Source organism: Momordica charantia (assembly GCF_013281855.1).
Source record: "Momordica charantia cultivar OHB3-1 chromosome 10 unlocalized genomic scaffold, Mcharantia_2.0 BLBB01000010.1, whole genome shotgun sequence".
Classification (NCBI taxonomy): domain Eukaryota; kingdom Viridiplantae; phylum Streptophyta; class Magnoliopsida; order Cucurbitales; family Cucurbitaceae; genus Momordica; species Momordica charantia.
In genome coordinates, this window is record NW_028275158.1 from 16,729,966 (window position 1) to 16,749,715 (window position 19,750).

The window sequence follows — 19,750 nt, forward strand, 5'->3', positions numbered from 1 at the left end:
AAATATTTCAATCTCCAGGATCGGGGTTTGAGGCATTTCGTGGCGTTTAGATATATTACCTGTCTGTTGGCATTGTCACAAACCTGGGCAAACTTATGTGCATCTTTGAACAGAGTGGGCCAAAAGAACCCACTTTGCAAAACTTTGGCTGCGGTTTTGTGTCCTGCAAAATGTCCTCCATATGGAGACATATGACAAGCGTCTAATATCGCCTCGTGCTTCTTCTTCTGCGACACACCTGCGTAAGATATTGTCAGGTCCTAGCTTATATAAAAAGGCTCATCCCAACGATAACATCGAACTTCATTTAGAAATTTCTTTACCTGTTGCTTGTTGAACTCATAAGGAACTATTCGACTTACCAAATAATTTGCTATAATCGGCATACCACGGAACTGAATCAACTCGCAAGAGTTGCTCGTCAATAAACTGTTCACGAATAACAGTTCCATCACCATCGCGGGGATTCCAATCTAGACAGGTGATCAGCACTTGGTTTTCAGTACCCTTCCTGTCCCTAACTTCAATATCAAACTCTTGAAGTAACAAATCCACCGTATCAAACGTGGTTTAGCATCTTTTTTAGCAAATAAATATTTTAAAGCAGAATGGTCAGTAAAAGCAATGACTTTTGTGCCTATCAAGTAAGACCTAACTTATCAAAGGCGAACACAAACTGCTAACAGTTCCTTTTCAGTAGTAGTGTAATTGAGTTGTGCACCGGTCAGAGTCTTACTAGCATAATACACAGGATGCAAGATCTTGTTTTTACGTTGTCCTAACATAGCTCCTATTGCATAATCACTAGCATCACACATGAGCTCAAAAGGTAAATCCCAATTAGGTTCGATAATTATAGGGCTGAACTTAGAGCAACTTTCAACATTTCAAATGATTTTAAACAGTCATCATAAAAACAAATGGTCTATCATGTTCTAACAATTGACACAAGGGTTTAGAAATTTTAGCAAAGTCTTTATAAAGCGGCGGTAAAATCCCCCATGCCCTAAAAAACTTCTAATCCCTTTGACATTTGTAGGAGGAGGTAGCTTTGAAATGATGTCTATCTTAGCGTGGTCTACCTCTATTCCTTGCTTGGAAATTTTGTGACCCAAAACAATACCCTCTTGTACCATGAAATGACACTTCTCCCAATTTAGGACTAGGTTTGTTTTGTTCACATCTCTCCAATACTCTCTCCAAATTAACTAACATGCGTCGAAAGAATTTCCAAAAACAGAAAAGTCATCCATAAAAACCTCTAGAATATTTTCTACCATGTCAGAGAAGATGGCCATCATACACCTCTGAAAAGTCGCGGGTGCATTGCATAGTCCAAAGGGCATTCGCCTAAAAGCGAACGTACCATACGGACACGTAAATGTTGTCTTCTCTTGGTCTTCTGGAGCAATAGTAATTTGATTATAACCCGAATATCCATCTAAAAAACAATAGAAATCCTTACCTGCCAGACGGTCGAGCATCTGGTCAATAAACGGGAGAGGAAAATGGTCTTTCTTGTTACCTTGTTGAGTTTGCGATAGTCAATGCAAACTCTCCACCCGCTCACAGTTCGGGTTGAGATGAGCCTCATTCTCCTCGTTGGCCACCACGGTATCCCCCTTTTCTTTGGTACACACTGTACTGGGCTTACCCAGCTGCTGTCGGATATTGGGTATATAACACCGGCGTCAAGCCATTTAAGAATTTCTTTCCTTACAACCTCTTTTCATCTTCGGGTTCAACCGCCTTTGACTCTCAATAGAGTTCTTAGTATCTTCTTCCAATAGAATTTTGTGCATGCAAAAGGCCGGCTTATCCCTCGGATATCTGCTATCGTCCATCAATGGCCTTTTTGTGCTTCTCCAAAATCTGCAATAAAGAATATCATGAGTAGGTGATAAATTGGAAGCTATAATAACTGGTAAAGTGTCGTTATCCCCTAGATACGCATATTTCAAATGCGACGGCAATGGCTTTTTGCTCCAACGTGGGTGGTTCCACTATGGACGGAAGTAACGACTTGCATTCTTCTTTTTGTATTTTTTCAATAGGACTAGCCACATCTTCTGGTCCTTCTGCTATCTTATCAAGCTCTTCTTCAATCTCTGTAACTAACGAGTCATAAAACTCATCAAACATAAGGATTCAAGCTATTTATAGCAGAGCACTCTTCAAAGTCTCCTGGTAATTTCATGGCATCTAGAACGTTAAATTTAACTTCTTCATTATTTACCCTCATTGTAATCTCTCCTTTCCTTACATTAAAAACTGTATCCCCAGTGGCTAGAATGGTCTTCCCAAAATAATGGGAACGTCTAAGTCTGCCTCGCAATCTAGAATGATAAAGTCCGCAGGGAAAATGAATTTGTCCACCTGGACTAAAACATCTTCTATCTTTCCCTCAGGTCTTTATGATAGATCTATCTGCTAGTTGGAGGGTAACCGTAGTAGGTCTAGCTTCTCCTATGCCTAAAGATTTGAAAACTGATAATGGCATAAGATTAATGCTAGCGCCTAGATCACATAATGCCCTACCTAAGTTTTTTCCTCCTATGGAACATGGAATGGTAAAACTGCCAGGATCATTACATTTCATGGGTAGCGGGCTGCCTACAGCTTCACTACTGCATTTTGTCATGGCTACCAGTTCATGCTCTCCTATTTTTTCTTCCTAGAAACTATATCTTTCAAAAACTTAGCATAATTTGGCATCTGTTCTAGAGCATCTACTAATGGTATATTTATATGCAGTTGTTTTAAAATATCTAAAAATTTTCTAAACTGGGAATCATTATTTTTCTTAACTAATCTTGTGGAAACGGGGGAGTAGGGGTAAAAGAGGCTTTACCTGTGGAGGAACACTCGGGTGTCCTCATTACCTTTTCTAATATTTTCTTTTCTGGTGTTGTTGGATTTTCTGGTATCTTTACAATTGGTTCAGTGGACGGAATCTGTACATCTGTTGTTGGCATTGTTGGTCCATCATATGTCAGTCCACTCCTGAGGGTGACAGCTTTGCACTGTTCTTTCCCTTCTCGTTTTGGTAATTCAGTATGGCCTGGAAAAGAACCTTGTGGTCTATTCTTCAATTCATTGGCGAGCTGTCCCAATGGGGTCTCGAAATTCCTCATTGATGCCGCTTGGGATTGTATCACTGCGTCGGTTCGGGCCATGTACTCCTTCATCATATTCTCAAGATTTGAGTTGTTATTTTGAACTGGTGGAGTCTGTGTTCTCTGATTATACTGCTGTTGCGGTGGTGATGTATTGCTGTGTAGGTGGAACATAGGCTGCTTGTTCTGTTGGCTCTGCCCTTGATTAAAACCGCTCGAACTCCTTCCTCCCCATGAGAAATTAGGGTGGTGCCTCCACCTGGGTTGTAGGTGTTCGAATATGGGTAAAGTTCCTATTGTTCCCATGTCCTACATAAAAAACAGAAGCAGGGTTATGTGGACAATTATCATAAATATGGTTTTCACTGCAAATGAACAAATGAGATCGTTGACTTGGTAAACAGGGGCAGGAGTGCAATAATCCGACTGCACAGGTTGTATCGGCGTGGCTAATGGATTTTTTATTCCCAATGCCATCTCTTTCAGCCTCTGGTTCATTGTAACCATCTCTTTTTGCATCGAGGTCGCAATGTCCAGAGCCAAAACTCCAGCTGGATCTTGCTTCTTTGGTGCTGCCCTAGATCTTTGCGAACACCATAGTTCGTTGTGTGAAGCTAAGTCATTTAGGATGTCAACTATCTCGTTGAATGTCTTCTTTGTAAAGGCTCCGTTGGCAGCATTGTTTAGCATCATCTTAGTAGGATGATCTAAACCTCTAAGAAATGTTCTATCTGGATGCATGCCGGCAAGCCATGGTTCGGACATTTCCTGATTAGTTCTTTAAATCTCTCCCACGCCTCGTGAACAGGTTCACGATCATATTGTCTAAAGGAGATGATCTCCTCTCTGATATCAGCGTGGCGAGTAGGTGGAAAGAATTTTGTTAAGAACTTCTCCACTAACGACCCCCATGTGGTGATGGATCCCGGTGGAAATGCATTGAGCCATGCTCTAGCTTGGTCCTTCAAAGAAAATGGAAAAAGTGTTAGTCTCAGAGCATCGTCTGTTATACCAGGTAATCGAAATGCATTTGCAATTTGAATGAATGATTTCAGATGATCATGTGGATCCTCATGTTCCTACCCTCCAAAATGTCCAATTGTCTGCAACATTTGGAACATCATTGGTTTTAAGCTCAAAGTTTGCGTGGGCTGGAATAGGGTTGACTATCCATGAATCAAAGTTCTGAAAAGCCGTGGCGGCATATTCTCGCATTGCCACGTCTCTGTTGTCCGCCATCTGGATATGGTTGAATTCATCATTTCTTGCATGATCCCTCATATTACCGTTAACAGCAGGTGGATCAACCGGATCACGAGGTGGAATATCTGCCATCGATGTGCTCGTACTCTCTACCTCACTTTCAGGACTGATTTCACCTTCTCTCTCTTTTTGCTTTTCTAGTTGTTTTCGAAGTCTTTGCTCTTTCGAGTTTTTCGAAGGGTCCGCTCAATCTCAGGGTCAAGGGGTAGAAGAAAAGATCTTGTGCTCATGCACTTTAACGTACCCTTGTGAGATAAACGACCAAAAATATAGAACAAAAACGGTGGATGGAATTACACCCAACAACAATTCACAAAATAAAAACTAAAAGAATTTGAAAATAATTTTAAAACTAAAGTCCCCGGCAACGGCGCCAAAAACTTGACTGGGGCGTTTATGCTGAACGCACGCGCTAAGCGTGGTAACAATTATATAGATGCAAGCGCACACCTGTCAGAGTAATATAAAATGGATGGAGTATCCAAGTATCGATCCTCAAGGACTTCTAAACAATTTCCAAACTCTAAAGTTTTAAAGAATGGTGAATGTGGAATGAGTGATTCTTGTAAAAATGGGAAGTGGTCACAAATAATGGTTTGGATTTGGGATTTGGACTTAGAATGATAAAACCTAAAACCTAGCCGAATTACTTCAAGTTAGCCAACAAGAATCAAGGACATGCTAAGGACAATATGCATTTTACTTTAGAAACTAACGACTACGCTTCTCACTTTACTTATGTCTAAGCAAGTTCAAAGTCCTAAGACATTCCCTAATATGTCTATTATGAGATATATCTTAGTTTTAGGATGGAAATAGTCGCAACCTCGGGTTAAGGTCCTATGTCTAGGCTACTTAAGCGGAACCCTTATGTCTAAGGCGCTCCTCTCCTCGGTTTAATCACTCAACAATGCAAATAAGCAACCTTTTCAGTATTGACTTGTTAAGACTTACAGTGGCCTTCTCTAAATCCTAACTTTTTGGAAAACATGTTGAGCAATGAATGGAAAGTAAAAACACTACTTCTTAGCAACCCTTTTTAGACATAAAAGGCTAACTATCCATAACCGGCTAGAGACGGGAATTTAGAAAGACATATTGAAGAAAATACAGCAAGTAAAATGGTTGAATGTGGAATGCATGTGTGAAAAACAAAAGTTAACTAATGGAGAGTTTTATCGGGATTGAGAGCTTCGCCCTTCTCTTTCAAGCAAGGGAGAGTGTCACGTGCTCTTTCCTCCAAAAACACAACTCTCTTAACTAAAATAAAGTAAAGGCAAAGAGAAGATAAGCAAAGTGCTAGATTTTTATATATTTGAATAAGTAGAAAATGACTAAGTACAAATGGAAACAAAACAAAGCTCAATAAAAGAATGTAAAGTGCTCGGGATTTAAAAACCAAAAGTAACTAATGAAAGCAACTCAAAAGTACTTAGAAAGCAACAAAGAAACACTAAAAATGATCAAGAGAAGGAAGCAAGGCTTGATGATTTTTGGTGGAGAAGTTGCTGGAATTTATAGCTGTGCAGAATTGGTTAGGTAGGTCCTAAAACGATGGTGAATCACCCATTTACAACTCTTTTGACTGACCAAATCGTGCTCAAACTGATAGTGGAACACTTCTTCTACACGTATGCATCGGTTGGAACCACCAAAACGCATTGGAAGACGCGTTTCATTAAGGGCAAAGTTGGAAGAAAAACTGTTTTCTGCAGACTTCCCAGGCGCCTGGCGCCTCCATGAAGGTTTTTCCGTCTTTTTGTTTCTTTTGATTAATTTGCACTCCCAAATGGTCCTGAAATGTCATAAATACCATATAAGCCATCCACAAACCATAGTATATGAATTTTGCATGAATTGGAACTCAAACGATCGAGAAAAATCCTAAACAAAGCTGAAACATAGTAAAAACAGCATCTAAAACCTTCTTTTTACGCATGTAAACAAGCGTAATCATTCACCATCCCTGAGAACATCCTCCTCAGGCTTCCGGAGGAGGGGGAGAGAGCTGACAATCCTCCAGAGGGATGGGTCACTCTCTACTTCGAAATGTTTGAGTACGGCCTCAGACTTCCCCTTCACCCTTTTGTCCAAGAATTTCTCTTCCGGACTGGGTTGGCTCCGGCTCAAGTGGCCCCCAATGGGTGGGGTGTCATTTTCGCTTTGGCCATCCTTTTTTGGCTACGAGCTCGGGATAGTGAGGAGGCCGAGCTGTTGGACGTAGACCAGCTCCTCGCGTGCTTCGAAGCGAAAAGGATAGCTAAGAAGCCCGTCGGTTCTATATGTGCGCAAGGAAAGGCGCAGGCGGTATATTAAGGGGCCGACCTCCATCAGGGATGGGTGAGGAAGTGGTTCTACGCTTTCGGGATGGCTCGCAAAGGACGAGTCAGGTCGTTCCTTCTTTGACGTCCCCACTAGGTTTGGGAACCTAGGTACGGAGTAGTTTCTTCTTGCTTTTCGCAATTTTCTTTTCTATTATTCAGGTCTAACTCGGATTTTGTCTTCGTGCAGTTTCAATCCTACAAGTCCCCGAGCTTACGCAAGCCTCCTTCGACACGCTGAAATACTACAAGGAGCGCTTTCCGAGGGGTAGGAAGGTCGGAACCTTGGTGACCGACGAGCTGCTGCTTGAGTCCGGGCTGCTAGATTACAACCCTGCAGTTCGTCCCATTGAATCCTCAAGGCCGAACTCTGAACTTGGTATGCCGAGCTTGCCTCCCCCCTTTTTCCTTTAACCTTGTGTTGACCCCTGCTTTTATTTTGCAGCTATGGTTTGCGGATTTGCAAGCAGCGTGAAGCGCAAGTCCAAGGGCCGAGCCCATGCTCTTGAGGCCGCCCAGAGTTCGAAACCTGCCACCCCCACCGTGGCAGGGCCTGCCTCGGAAGATCCAGCCCCAGTGATCGAGCTGGAGTCTTCTGGGGGTCCCTCGAGGGAGAAGCGCCCCAGGGATCAGACCGAGGCGGTGGACGCCCCGCCTTCGGGCGAGGAGGCGAGGGAGGAGGCCCCTCTTAAGCGAAGAAGGAAGAAAAAGAAGGCGGTCTCCCCTTCGGAGGTCGGAGCTTGCAGGGTCTTGCCTGCAAGTTTCGCAGATCGGGTGGACGATCCTGCGGCCAGGATGGGCGGGACGTCCGATGATTACGCTTGTTTACATGCGTAAAAAGAAGGTTTTAGATGCTGTTTTTACTATGTTTCAGCTTTGTTTCGGACTTTTTCTCGATCGTTTGAGTTCCAATTCATGCAAAATTCATATACTATGGTTTGTGGATGGCTTATGTTGTATTTATGACATTTTAGGACCATTTGGGAGTGCAAATTAATCAAAAGAAGCGAAAAGACGGAAAACTTACCATGGAGGCGCCAGGCGCCTGGAAGCCTGCAGAAAACTGGTTTTCTTCCAACTTTGCCCTTAATGAAACGCGTCTTCCAATGCGTTTTGGTGGTTCCAACCGATGCATACGTGTAGAAGAAGTGTTCTACTATCAGTTTGAGCACGATTTGGTCAGTCAAAAGGAGTGGAAATGGGTGATTCACCATCGTTTTAGGACCTACCTAACCAATTCTGCACAGCTATAAATTCCAGCAACTTCTCCACCAAATTCATCAAGCCTTGCTTCCTTCTCTTGATCATTTTTAGTGTTTCTTTGTTGCTTTCTAAGTACTTTTGAGTTGCTTTCATTAGTTACTTTTGGTTTTTAAATCCCGAGCACTTTACATTCTTTTATTGAGCTTTGTTTTGTTTCCATTTGTACTTAGTCATTTTCTACTTATTCAAATATATAAAAATCTAGCACTTTGCTTATCTTCTCTTTGCCTTTACTTTTTTTAGTTAAGAGAGTTGTGTTTTTTGGAGGAAAGAGCACGTGACACTCTCCCTTGCTTGAAAGAGAAGGGCGAAGCTCTCAATCCCGATAAAAACTCTCTCCGTTAGTTAACTTTCGTTTTTCACACATGCATTCCACATTCAACCATTTTACTTGCTGTATTTTCTTCAATATGTCTTTCTAAATTCCCGTCTCTAGCCCGGTTATGGATAGTTAGTCTTTTATGTCTAAAAAGGGTTGCTAAGAAGTAGTGTTTTTACTTTCCATTCATTGCTCAACATGTTTTCCCAAAAAGTTAGGATTTAGAGAAGGCCACTGTAAGTCTTAACAAGTCAATACTGAAAAGGTTGCTTATTTGCATTGTTGAGTGGTTAAACCGAGGAGAGGAGCGCCTTAGACATAAGGGTTCCGCTTAAGTAGCCTAGACATAGGACCTTAACCCGAGGTTGCGACTATTTCCATCCTAAAACTAAGATATATCTCATAATAGACATTATTAGGGAATGTCTTAGGACTTTGAACTTGCTTAGACATAAGTAAAGTGAGAAGCGTAGTCGTTAGTTTCTAAAGTAAAATGCATATTATCCTTAGCATGTCCTTGATTCTTTGTTGGCTAACTTGAAGTAAATCGGGCTAGGTTTTATTATTATAAGTCCAAATCCCAAATCCAAACCATTATTTGTGACCACTTCCCATTTTACAAGAATCACTCATTCCAACATTCACTATTCTTTAAAACTTTAGAGTTTGGAAATTGTTTAGAAGTCCTTGAGGATCGATACTTGGATACTCCATCCATTTTATATTACTCTGACAGTGTGCGCTTGCATCTATATAATTGTTACCACGCTTAGCGCGTGCGTTCAGCATAAACGCCCAGTCAAGTTTTTGGCGCCGTTGCCGGGGACTTTAGTTTTAAATTTATTTTCAAATTCTTTTAGTTGTTATTTTTGTGAATTGTTGTTGGGTGTAATTTCCATCCACCGTTTTTGTTCTATATTTTTGGTCGTTTATCTCACAAGGGTACGTTAAAGTGCATGAGCACAAGATCTTTTCTTCTACCCCTTGACCCTGAGATTGAGCGGACCCTTCGAAAAACTCGAAAGGAGCAAAGACTTCGAAAACAACTAGAAAAGCAAAAAGAGAGAGAAGGTGAAATCAGTCCTGAAAGTGAGGTAGAGAGTACGAGCACATCAATGGCAGATATTCCACCTCGTGATCCGGTTGATCCACCTGCTGTTAACGGTAATATGAGGGATCATGCAAGAAATGATGAATTCAACCATATCCAGATGGCGGACAACAGAGACGTGGCAATGCGAGAATATGCCGCCACGGCTTTTCAGAACTTTGATTCAGGGATAGTCAACCCTATCCAGCCCACGCAAACTTTGAGCTTAAACCAATGATGTTCCAAATGTTGCAGACAATTGGACATGTTGGAGGGCAGGAACATGAGGATCCACATGATCATCTGAAATCATTCATTCAAATTGCAAATGCATTTCGATTACCTGGTATAACAGACGATGCTCTGAGACTAACACTTTTTCCATTTTCTTTGAAGGACCAAGCTAGAGCATGGCTCAATGCATTTCCACCGGGATCCATCACCACATGGGGGTCGTTAGTGGAGAAGTTCTTAACAAAATTCTTCCACCTACTCGCCACGCTGATATCAGAGAGGAGATCATCTCCTTTAGACAATATGATCGTGAACCTGTTCACGAGGCGTGGGAGAGATTTAAAGAACTAATCAGGAAATGTCCGAACCATGGCTTGCCGGCATGCATCCAGATAGAACATTTCTTTAGAGGTTTAGATCATCCTACTAAGATGATGCTAAACAATGCTGCCAACGGAGCCTTTACAAAGAAGACATTCAACGAGATAGTTGACATCCTAAATGACTTAGCTTCACACAACGAACTATGGTGTTCGCAAAGATCTAGGGCAGCACCAAAGAAGCAAGATCCAGCTGGAGTTTTGGCTCTGGACATTGCGACCTCGATGCAAAAAGAGATGGTTACAATGAACCAGAGGCTGAAAGATGGCATTGGGGGAATAAAAATCCATTAGCCACGCCGATACAACCTGTGCAGTCGGATTATTGCACTCCTGCCCCTGTTTACCAAGTCAACGATCTCATTTGTTCATTTTGCAGTGAAAACCATATTTATGATAATTGTCCACATAACCCTGCTTCTGTTTTTTATGTAGGACATGGGAACAATAGGAACTTTAACCCATATTCGAACACCTACAACCCAGGTTGGAGGCACCACCCTAATTTCTCATGGGGAGGACAAGGAGGTTCGAGCGGTTTTAATCAAGGGCAGAGCAACAGAACAAGCAGCCCTATGTTCCACCTACACAGCAATACATCCCACCACCGCAACAGCAGTATAATCAGAGAACACAGACTCCACCAGTTCAAAATAACAACTCAAATCTTGAGAATATGATGAAGGAGTACATGGCCCGAACCGACGCAGTGATACAATCCCAAGCGGCATCAATGAGGAATTTCGAGACCCAATTGGGACAGCTCGCCAATGAATTGAAGAATAGACCACAAGGTTCTTTTCCAGGCCATACTGAATTACCAAAACGAGAAGGGAAAGAACAGTGCAAAGCTGTCACCCTCAGGAGTGGACTGACATATGATGGACCAACAATGCCAACAACAGATGTACAGATTCCGTCCACTGAACCAATTGTAAAGATACCAGAAATCCAACAACACCAGAAAAAGAAAATATTAGAAAAGGTAATGAGGACACCCCGAGTGTTCCTCCACAGGTACAGCCTTCTTTTACCCCTACTCCCCCGTTTCCACAAAGATTAGTTAAGAAAAATAATGATTCCCAGTTTAGAAAATTTTTAGATATTTTAAAACAACTGCATATAAATATACCATTAGTAGATGCTCTAGAACAGATGCCAAATTATGCTAAGTTTTTGAAAGATATAGTTTCTAGGAAGAAAAAAATAGGAGAGCATGAACTGGTAGCCATGACAAAATGTAGTAGTGAAGCTGTAGGCAGCCCGCTACCCATGAAATGTAATGATCCTGGCAGTTTTACCATTCCATGTTCCATAGGAGGAAAAAACTTAGGTAGGGCATTATGTGATCTAGGCGCTAGCATTAATCTTATGCCATTATCAGTTTTCAAATCTTTAGGCATAGGAGAAGCTAGACCTACTACGGTTACCCTCCAACTAGCAGATAGATCTATCATAAGACCTGAGGGAAAGATAGAAGATGTTTTAGTCCAGGTGGACAAATTCATTTTCCCTGCGGACTTTATCATTCTAGATTGCGAGGCAGACTTAGACGTTCCCATTATTTTGGGAAGACCATTCTAGCCACTGGGGATACAGTTTTTAATGTAAGGAAGGGAGAGATTACAATGAGGGTAAATAATGAAGAAGTTAAATTTAACGTTCTAGATGCCATGAAATTACCAGGAGACTTTGAAGAGTGCTCTGCTATAAATAGCTTGAATCCTATTATGTTTGATGAGTTTTATGACTCGTTAGTTACAGAGATTGAAGAAGAGCTTGATAAGATAGCAGAAGGACCAGAAGATGTGGCTAGTCCTATTGAAAAAATACAAAAAGAAGAATGCAAGTCGTTACTTCCGTCCATAGTGGAACCACCCACGTTGGAGCAAAAGCCATTGCCGTCGCATTTGAAATATGCGTATCTAGGGGATAACGACACTTTACCAGTTATTATAGCTTCCAATTTATCACCTACTAATGAATATTCTTTATTGCAGATTTTGGAGAAGCACAAAAAGGCCATTGGATGGACGATAGCAGATATCCGAGGGATAAGCCGGCCTTTTGCATGCACAAAATTCTATTGGAAGAAGATACTAAGAACTCTATTGAGAGTCAAAGGCGGTTGAACCCGAAGATGAAAGAGGTTGTAAGGAAAGAAATTCTTAAATGGCTTGACGCCGGTGTTATATACCCAATATCCGACAGCAGCTGGGTAAGCCCAGTACAGTGTGTACCAAAGAAAGGGGGTATAACCGTGGTGGCCAACGAGGAGAATGAGCTCATCTCAACCCGAACTGTGAGCGGGTGGAGAGTTTGCATTGACTATCGCAAACTCAACAAGGTAACAAAGAAAGACCATTTTCCTCTCCCGTTTATTGACCAGATGCTCGACCGTCTGGCAGGTAAGGATTTCTATTGTTTTTTAGATGGATATTCGGGTTATAATCAATTACTATTGCTGCTCCAGAAGACCAAGAGAAGACAACATTTACGTGTCCGTATGGTACGTTCGCTTTTAGGCGAATGCCCTTTGGACTATGCAATGCACCCGCGACTTTTCAGAGGTGTATGATGGCCATCTTCTCTGACATGGTAGAAAATATTCTAGAGGTTTTTATGGATGACTTTTCTGTTTTTGGAAATTCTTTCGACGCATGTTTAGTTAATTTGGAGAGAGTATTGGAGAGATGTGAACAAACAAACCTAGTCCTAAATTGGGAGAAGTGTCATTTCATGGTACAAGGGGTATTGTTTTGGGTCACAAAATTTCCAAGCAAGGAATAGAGGTAGACCACGCTAAGATAGACATCATTTCAAAGCTACCTCCTCCTACAAATGTCAAAGGGATTAGAAGTTTTTTAGGGCATGGGGATTTTACCGCCGCTTTAAAAGACTTTGCTAAAATTTCTAAACCCTTGTGTCAATTGTTAGAACATGATAGACCATTTGTTTTTTATGATGACTGTTTAAAATCATTTGAAATGTTGAAAGTTGCTCTAAGTTCAGCCCCTATAATTATCGAACCTAATTGGGATTTACCTTTTGAGCTCATGTGTGATGCTAGTGATTATGCAATAGGAGCTATGTTAGGACAACGTAAAAACAAGATCTTGCATCCTGTGTATTATGCTAGTAAGACTCTGACCGGTGCACAACTCAATTACACTACTACTGAAAAGGAACTGTTAGCAGTTGTGTTCGCCTTTGATAAGTTTAGGTCTTACTTGATAGGCACAAAAGTCATTGCTTTTACTGACCATTCTGCTTTAAAATATTTATTTGCTAAAAAAGATGCTAAACCACGTTTGATACGGTGGATTTTGTTACTTCAAGAGTTTGATATTGAAGTTAGGGACAGGAAGGGTACTGAAAACCAAGTTGCTGATCACCTGTCTAGATTGGAATCCCCGCTCTGTGATGATGGAACTGTTATTCGTGAACAGTTTATTGACGAGCAACTCTTGCGAGTTGATTCAGTTCCGTGGTATGCCGATATAGCAAATTATTTGGTAAGTCGAATAGTTCCTTATGAGTTCAACAAGCAACAGGTAAAGAAATTTCTAAATGAAGTTCGATGTTATCGTTGGGATGAGCCTTTTTTATATAAGCTAGGACCTGACAATATCTTACGCAGGTGTGTCGCAGAAGAAGAGCACGAGGCGATATTAGACGCTTGTCATATGTCTCCATATGGAGGACATTTTGCAGGACACAAAACCGCAGCCAAAGTTTTGCAAAGTGGGTTCTTTGGCCCACTCTGTTCAAAGATGCACATAAGTTTGCCCAGGTTTGTGACAAATGCCAACAGACAGGTAATATATCTAAACGCCACGAAATGCCTCAAACCCCGATCCTGGAGATTGAAATATTTGATGTGTGGGGTATAGATTTTATGGGTCCATTTCCATCTTCTAATGGTAAGCTTTATATATTGTTAGCAGTAGATTATGTTTCGAAATGGATAGAAGCCATTGCAACTGCTACCAATGATTCCAAAGTTGTCATTCGTTTTCTGCAAAAGCACATTTTTACGCGTTATGGAACCCCGCGTTGTCTGATAAGCGATGGGGGGGCTCATTTTGTGAATAGGTCTATGCAAAAGTTGCTGACTAAATACAATGTGCGTCATAGGGTTGCAACAGCGTATCATCCTCAGTCGAATGGGTTAGCCGAAATATCTAATAGGGAGATAAAAAACATTTTAGAAAAAACTGTAAATCTTAACCGTAGGGATTGGTCTTTTAAGCTTGATGATTCACTTTGGGCATATAGGACAGCATTTAAGACTCCCCTCGGCATGTCCCCCTATAGGCTAGTTTTTGGAAAAGCATGTCATTTGCCTCTTGAACTAGAATATAAAGCATTTTGGGCTACTAAGAAATTAAATTTTGATTTGTTGGCTGCAGGTGAAGCGAGGAAGTTACAATTGTTGGAATTAGAAGAACACAGGCACTTTTCTTATGAGAATGCTAAGTTGTTTAAGGAAAAAACTAAACAGTGGCATGATAGGCGTCTTCGGCCGAAAAATCTTCAAGAAGGTGATCTGGTTCTGTTATTCAACTCTAGGTTGAAACTTTTCCCTGGAAAACTTAAGTCTAGATGGTCTGGTCCCTTTCAAATTTTTAAAGTCTACCCATATGGGGCAGTGGATCTAGTTGACTCTAAGGGAAATGTTTTTAAAGTAAATGGGCAGAGACTTAAGCCGTATTTTGGAGAACCAGTGGATAGAGGAAAAACCTCTATTCAACTTTCAGGTCAATAAATTTTTGCGAAAAATGTTTTTCCTTCTTATCCGTTTGGAAAGAACAAAAGTAAAGGAAGAAATTTTTGTATCTTACATTCTTTTTTGTCTAATTATAAAAAGTTTTGCTTATTAAGAATGTTTTTGGAAAACGTTGAAAAACAAAAAGAAAAAAAAAAAAAAAAAAAGCATTGAAAAAAAATTTACGCAGGCGCCTGGCGCCTGCCCTTTGCGAAAATAAATCACGCAGGCGCCTGGCGCCTGCCCTGTTTTTCCAGCATTTCGAAAACTCTCAGGTTCGAGAAGTCGTGCAACATATCTACAACTTACGGACTTCATTGGATTTTGCGGTTTTACCTTCATGGCCTCCAGCGCTAGCTGCTATCCTTGGTCATCCATCTCCCAGTACTGACACTGATCCTAGTCCACAACCTCCGACTTCATGAAGGGGAGATTCCTTCTTTGCTATTTTTTGTGTTTTATTCTTTTTGGTTAATGACGTAGTTGCATATTCTAGCATTACTACGCATGTTTTTTGTATTGATTATGTTTCGAGCTCAGTTGAAGCATGAATAAATTAGTATCGTTTATCTTCTGATCACTTAAAGTATGCCTTCACTTAACCTTAGTTTAGCTTTTCACATGCCTATTTTGAAGCATCTGTGCTGTGCATGTGATTTCATGTCGATGATGATTATAAGAGATTGTTGAGTTTTCTGTTCTATGCCTGACTAAGCTTTGAGCTATTTCCTTTGTTTATGTGATAAACTCATTTTCTTTTATGTCTATTTGATCTTTACAGACTTTAAGCTTTTTCTTTGCCCCTATATAGGAAGTCCTTGTCCTTTTTACTGTTAAGCCTTTTTCATCCGATGCAAAAGTCTTTTCCCAGTGAGGACACTGTCTCTCTTAAGTTTGGGGGGGACAGTCGTTGTGTCAGTCGTTGTTTCAGAAAGATAAGGTGTTATTTATATTTGAAAAATCATGCTATTTTCTTTTGAAAAAGAGTCAGTTGGAAAGAAAGAAAGTGTTGAAAAGCACTTAGCTTAAAAACCGAGAAAGAAAAAGAAAAAAAAAAAGAAAAGAAAAATAAGAAAGACAAAAGTTGCAAAAGAGTAAAAGAGTCTTGTTGAGAGAAAATAAGAGTGGGGAAAAGACTTGTGTTAGAAAGAAAAGAGTGGTAAAAACAATGAGAGTTAAAGAAAATGTAGTTATGATTTCCGAGTCCTACTGTAGACACCCTTTAGTTTTAGGTTGGGTGTTGACTTTGAAAATAGCAGTAAGGATGGTGATAAGTGACTTCGTGTTTCTCATTGTCGTCGTTTTATGACCTAGCTGTTAGTTTCAAAGTCTTTCTACGAGTAGCTGTGGTTGAAACCGATGTTAGTGTGTGGAAACCTCAGGGGCTAGTAGCCGGTCTTTCAGATGTAAAAGTCTTAGTGTAAGAAGGGAGTGTGCAGATTCCTTAGGGGTATTTGAAAACGTTTTCTGTTTTTGAAAGAGAAAAAAGATTTTGAAAGTAAAAGTTTTTATCATTTCAAACTTGGTTTATAGTGACTAAGTTTACAAAGGCAATAAAATGGTAGGCTTTGACATCTTTTCCTGAGACAATTTATGATTGAACATCTCGGTTGCTTTTGCTTTTCTTGTCCATGTGTTAGAAAGCTGATTAAAGTTGCTAAGTTTTGCTTGAGGACAAGCAAAAAGTTAAGTTTGGGGGTGTGATTACGCTTGTTTACATGCGTAAAAAGAAGGTTTTAGATGCTGTTTTTACTATGTTTCAGCTTTGTTTCGGACTTTTTCTCGATCGTTGAGTTCCAATTCATGCAAAATTCATACTATGGTTTGTGGATGGCTTATGTTGTATTTATGACATTTTAGGACCATTTGGGAGTGCAAATTAATCAAAAGAAGCGAAAAGACGGAAAAACTTACCATGGAGGCGCCAGGCGCCTGGGAAGCCTGCAGAAAACTGGTTTTCTCCAACTTTGCCCTTAATGAAACGCGTCTTCCAATGCGTTTTGGTGGTTCCAACCGATGCATACGTGTAGAAGAAGTGTTCTACTATCAGTTTGAGCACGATTTGGTCAGTCAAAGGAGTTGGAAATGGGTGATTCACCATCGTTTTAGGACCTACCTAACCAATTCTGCACAGCTATAATTCCAGCAACTTCTCCACCAAATTCATCAAGCCTTGCTTCCTTCTCTTGATCATTTTTTAGTGTTTCTTTGTTGCTTTCTAAGTACTTTTGAGTTGCTTTCATTAGTTACTTTTGGTTTTTAAATCCCGAGCACTTTACATTCTTTATTGAGCTTTTTTGTTTCCATTTGTACTTAGTCATTTTCTACTTATTCAAATATATAAAAATCTAGCACTTTGCTTATCTTCTCTTTGCCTTTACTTTATTTTTAGTTAAGAGAGTTTTGTTTTTGAGGAAAGAGCACGTGACACTCTCCTTGCTGAAAGAGAAGGGCGAACTCAATCCCGATAAAAAACTCTCCGTTAGTTACTTTCGTTTTTCACACACATGCATTCCACATTCAACCATTTTACTTGCTGTATTTTTCTTCAATATGTCTTTTCTAAATTCCCGTCTCTAGCCCTGTTATGGATAGTTAGTCTTTTATGTCTAAAAAGGGTTGCTAGAAGTAGGTTTTTACTTTCCATTCATTGCTCAACATGTTTTCCCAAAAAGTTAGGATTTAGAGAAGGCCACTGTAAGTCTTAACAAGTCAATACTGAAAAGGTTGCTTATTTGCATTGTTGAGTGGTAAACCGAGGAGAGGAGCGCCTTAGACATAAGGGTTCCGCTTAAGTAGCCTAGACATAGGACCTTAACCCGAGGTTGCGACTATTTCCATCCTAAAAACTAAGATATATCTCATAATAGACATATTAGGGAATGTCTTAGGACTTTGAACTTGCTTAGACATAAGTAAAGTGAGAAGCGTAGTCGTTAGTTTCTAAAGTAAAATGCATATTATCCTTAGCATGTCCTTGATTCTTTGTTGGCTAACTTGAAGTAAATCGGGCTAGGTTTTATTTTATAAGTCCAAATCCCAAATCCAAACCATTATTTGTGACCACTTCCCATTTTACAAGAATCACTCATTCCAACATTCACTATTCTTTAAAACTTTAGAGTTTGGAAATTGTTTAGAAGTCCTTGAGGATCGATACTTGGATACTCCATCCATTTTATATTACTCTGACAGGTGTGCGCTTGCATCTATATAATTGTTACCACGCTTAGCGCGTGCGTTCAGCATAAACGCCCAGTCATCCGACGTGACGGCACGGTTCAGAATTGAGCCGTCAAGTTCCGGGGTGAGGGACCAGGTGTCCCGCATCTCAGCTGCAAGTTTGGACCGCTGCCTAAGGAGGGCGTCCAAATTTGTGAGCGACCCTGGGTCCGTTCTGCAGAGGACCATCGATTACGCCGTCGAGGTAAGACTAGTAGTTCCCCATTTTTGCTTAATTTCGCCCAACAGGTAGATCGGTCTAACTTTTTTCCTTGTACCGTTTCTCAGACGTTCGTTGCTTCCATTCAATCGGCTCTGGCTGTAAAGGCCGAGCTGGAGGGAGGGAAGTTCTGGCAGCGAGGGAGAAAGAGGAGTTTCTCTGCTGCCTTGGAGGCTGCTTCCTCCACCATGAAGGATGAGCTGCTGAAGGCTCACTCTGAGGTGGAGACTTTGAAGGCCGAGGTGAGTCTCAGGCCGAGCTGCTGAAGAAGGAAGAGGACAGGCGTAAGGCCCAACTCCGAGCTGCCCACGCTATCACCAGGGGCTTGGAGAAGGAGAAGTTCCAGCTCCTGAAGGAGAAGGACGACATGCTCCAGGCGCTTGAAGCGAAGGATAAGGAGCTGGAGCATGCGACTGCCGAGCTGGAGACGGCGAAGGAGCGGCTCAGCAATGGAGTCCTATTGGAGGAATCGTTAGGCAACATCCTGACTTCGATGGATTTGCCAAAGACTTCTCTGACGCGGGCTTCAAGTTCCTCATGAAGGGCATTGCTTCCGACATGCCCGACCTTCAGATCGATCTCAGCGGTCTGAAAGGAGGTATGCCGAGAAGTGAGCGTCTGGGCCTGGCGGCACCCCTGGCCCCTAAGCGTTGGTGGATCAATATGTCAGAGATCTGGACTCTGACTACTCCGATCCCGAAGAGGACCAGGTCGGCTCCACTCAAGAGGGCGCTCCCCAAGCAGGCTCTTAGGGCGACCACCCTTCACGAGGCTTTTCGCTGTTCTTCCTCCCTTTTCTTTTTGTTTGTAAGTGTCAGGGCAGAGCTGCAAGGTCTATAAGCCTTGGCTCTGCTCTTCATTCAATAAAGAGGCTCCTATTTGTTTCTACTTTGTTGTTGGCAACCTCTTTTCTTTGCTTTTTTTCTTGAACTGCAGCCAATGTCACCTCGCACCTCTTACCTTTGAGGTCGCGCCTTCAGTTAAAATAGTTGTAAGTTTGAGCTTGAATCTCTTAATATTCAATACATTGCACCAACTCTGGATTTTTAACATTTCACCCTTAACTTAAAAAAGGTTAAAAGGCTAAAATCCTAAGTTCGTAGCTATTCTTCATATCGTTCCTCGTACCCCCAAGTTCGGAGGCTTGATCATTTTGAACTTTTCACATCGCCCCTTTGCCTTGAAGGTTTAAGTTCGTCAGTGGTTTTTAAGTTCGTCAGTGGTTTTGGCATCGCACCTCGTACCCTTAGGCTTCGGAGGATTGAATTTAAGTTCGTCACTGCTGGAATGTGATCGCGTGGGAGTCCGTGGCCCCCATTTAATTTCTGGTCGAACTCGGAAGCACGAAATTAAATCATCACATTTATTCCGATCATAATGCTTTTGGAACAGTCGTTACAGATTCATTGAAAACCCTTTTGGCGTTTCAAGGATAATAACGCTTCAGGTGTTCCGCGTTCCACGGGTGCGCGAGGACATCTCCTTTCAGATCGGCCAATATGTACGTCCCAGGTCGGACTATGCCCTTGATCTCAAATGGGCCCTCCCAGGCCG

The 19,750-nt window shown here is 41.3% G+C and overlaps 2 non-coding genes across 2 annotated transcripts; one reads left to right on the plus strand and one right to left on the minus strand.

The window, feature by feature from the left end:
* Positions 1-3,863: 3,863 nt before the first annotated feature.
* Positions 3,864-3,970, plus strand: LOC148208687 (small nucleolar RNA R71). The gene has a single exon (XR_015788571.1). It is a non-coding gene; the product is annotated as a small nucleolar RNA R71 (small nucleolar RNA).
* A 5,905-nt stretch (positions 3,971-9,875) lies between these two features.
* LOC148208688 (small nucleolar RNA R71) lies at positions 9,876-9,982 on the minus strand. Its single transcript, XR_015788572.1, has one exon. It is a non-coding gene; the product is annotated as a small nucleolar RNA R71 (small nucleolar RNA).
* Between the last annotated feature and the right edge of the window lie 9,768 nt (positions 9,983-19,750).